Here is a 2,500-nt window from a genome sequence, read left to right on the forward strand (position 1 = left end):
CAGGTAGGTCAGTCGAGGGATGGTGTATGTTTTGAGGATGTCGAGTTTCTGCAGAGGTTTGAGTGGGGCTTGATCAATTCTTTCCAGCCAGAATTCTAGTTTTGTGGTGAGGTTAGTTTTTGCTATCCCAGTCCATGGGTCAAACTGCAGGCCAAGGTATTTCTCAGACTCTCCGGGGTTGATCATATTCAGGGGTGTGCCATTGATGGTCCACGCAGCGCAGTTATTGACGGTGTAAGAGTCCTTTGTAGGCTTGATGTAGAAGCCGTGGCACTTTTCCCCTTGTGTTTTGAGACCGGTGAGATGGCAGAAGGTCTCTAATATCTTGATGTTTGTTTTCATGTTTTCCCAGGAGTCGCTCAGCAGGACCAGGTCGTCGGCGAATGCCATAGCTGTTATACTGCTCCGTCCTCGGTGGAATCCTTTGCCGCGCTCTTCCAGCTTGCACAACAGGGGGTCCATTGCCAGATTGAATAAAAGGGGTGACAGCGGGTCACCCTGCTTTACTCCAACCCGGATCTGGATTTTGTCCGTGTGTGTGTTCTTCTTTGTGGTGACATACGTACTGATGTCCTTGTACATATTGTTCACCAGGCCGATGATGTGGGGATCCACTTCCCTCTGCTGCAAAGCATGTAGGATGTGTTGGTGGCTTACGGTGTCAAAAGCCTTGGCGATGTCCACGAATACAACACCCAGTGGTCTGTGTTCACTTTTGGCAGTCCGAATTATAGTTTGCAGGAGTTTCAGGTTTTCAGAGCATCCCGCTGCTCTAATAAAGCCTCTTTGCCTTGGGTTGAGGGGGCACGCTTTGCTCAGCCTTGCTGTTATAATCCTGGAGAACAGTCTCAGCAAGATGGAACCAATCGTGATGGGTCTCCAGTTATTAATGTCCTTCAAACGTTCCGGTTTTGTGGATTTAGGAATCAAAACACTTCTGCACCCCCTCACCATGTCCGGGATCTCCCCAGATGTTAGCCATAAGTTGAAGAGCTCAGCAGTCCGGGAATACCCGGGATCCATCTTCCTGATGTCCCCAAGAGTAATCCCATCTGGACCTGGAGCCGAGCCCTTGCTCATTTCCTGCACATTTCTTTCAATTTCTTTGGCCGTGATTAAGTCTCTGAAGGCGCTGTTGTCTGCCTTCCCTTTAATTTCAAAGTCCCCAAGGCCAGCAAAATTTCCAGGTGTTTCCCATCTGGCTTTAAATACCGAATAGATTTCACTGGGTGAAATATCACAGGACAAGCACTCTATGTCGTCCAAAATTATTTTTGCTAGTTTCCCCCTGTCCAGATGAAATAAACGCTGGAAGCGCAAGTAGTCACCTTTTTTAATCGCTCTGTTCTTCATCCATTTCTGAAACGGCTTCTTCGGCTGTTTCTCACGGGTCATCTGATCCTTTTTCCCACGGGTAGCGGTCCTTATCTGGCTTATCGATTCCAGGCATCCAAAGCAATCCTGCGCTGCTTGATTGATCATTGTTCGCATTTCCCGGCCATCCATTAGTTGTTTGAATGCTTTGGAGAAGTTGTTAATTGCCCCAGCTGATAAGCCTTCTTGGATCATTTTGTGATAATGAGCCTGCAGCTGCCCCTCCCTCTGCTGGCCGCTGGTCTTCTGGCGACCGTTATCCTTATCAGCGTGTCTTCTTAATCTCCCCATTGTTTTCTCTCCGGCAGTTGGCCTCCCTGGCTGATGGGTCTTTCCAGGTCCATTGTTCGCAGCTCCTGCCTGGGATTGCTGACTCGACCCAGGCTCCGTTCCCACGCTTCCAACTGCTCTCCTGGAGCGAAGAGTCATCCCAGGTTCTTTAATGTCGGCACCATCTGTCGCTTTCCTCGGCAGCAATCTTCTTTTATCACTAATTTGCTTAGCGGTTTTGGTCGTTATGTGTTCTGCGATAAGTTGATTGATGTTTCTGTTTCCCTCGAACTGAGCCTCCAGTTTTATCAACAGTTCTTCCTCCTCTTTTGTCCAGCACCTTTTGTGGGCTCCACGATTTGATGTTTCTTTCGGTTGGGAAGCAACGATCCTTTCTTGGTTTCTTATCAACGGGTGTGCCAATCTTTTATGTTGTCCCAGGCCAATTTTGGTTGGAAAATCTCGGCCGCATACCTCACAGATCCACTCTCCTTTTGGCACCTGTTCAACCACTGGACCTTTACACTTTGGAAAATGACAAATCACACTATGATAATTAATATTTTCTTTTCCACACTTGGCACACCGAAAGCAAACCCTCTTTTTCCCGTGCGACCCCTTTAGATGTTCAATCAGGCTTAACACAGAGTTAACCCGGGTTCCACAGCAGGGACAAGGTGGATTTTTGTCAGGAACAGTCACCTTCACGGTGTTATCCGGTGACTGTCCTCTGTGTTCCCCAGGCACTGGAGGCAATGCCTCTGGTGTGCCTTCACTCACCTCTTTGCCGCTTCCCTCATCAAGCACAATCGGTTCACTGTCTTGTGGGGGGCTAGGATCTAAGTTTTCCCCCACA

At 48.6% G+C, this 2,500-nt stretch overlaps 1 pseudogene; it reads right to left on the minus strand.

Annotated features, from left to right (window-relative positions):
• The window catches only part of LOC141727383 (28S ribosomal RNA), an 8,894-nt pseudogene that overhangs the window by 2,681 nt on the left and 3,713 nt on the right, over positions 1–2,500 (minus strand).

The sequence above is a fragment of the Zonotrichia albicollis genome, unplaced genomic scaffold (genome assembly GCF_047830755.1).
Source record: "Zonotrichia albicollis isolate bZonAlb1 unplaced genomic scaffold, bZonAlb1.hap1 Scaffold_121, whole genome shotgun sequence".
In the NCBI taxonomy this organism is placed as follows: Eukaryota; Metazoa; Chordata; class Aves; order Passeriformes; family Passerellidae; genus Zonotrichia; species Zonotrichia albicollis.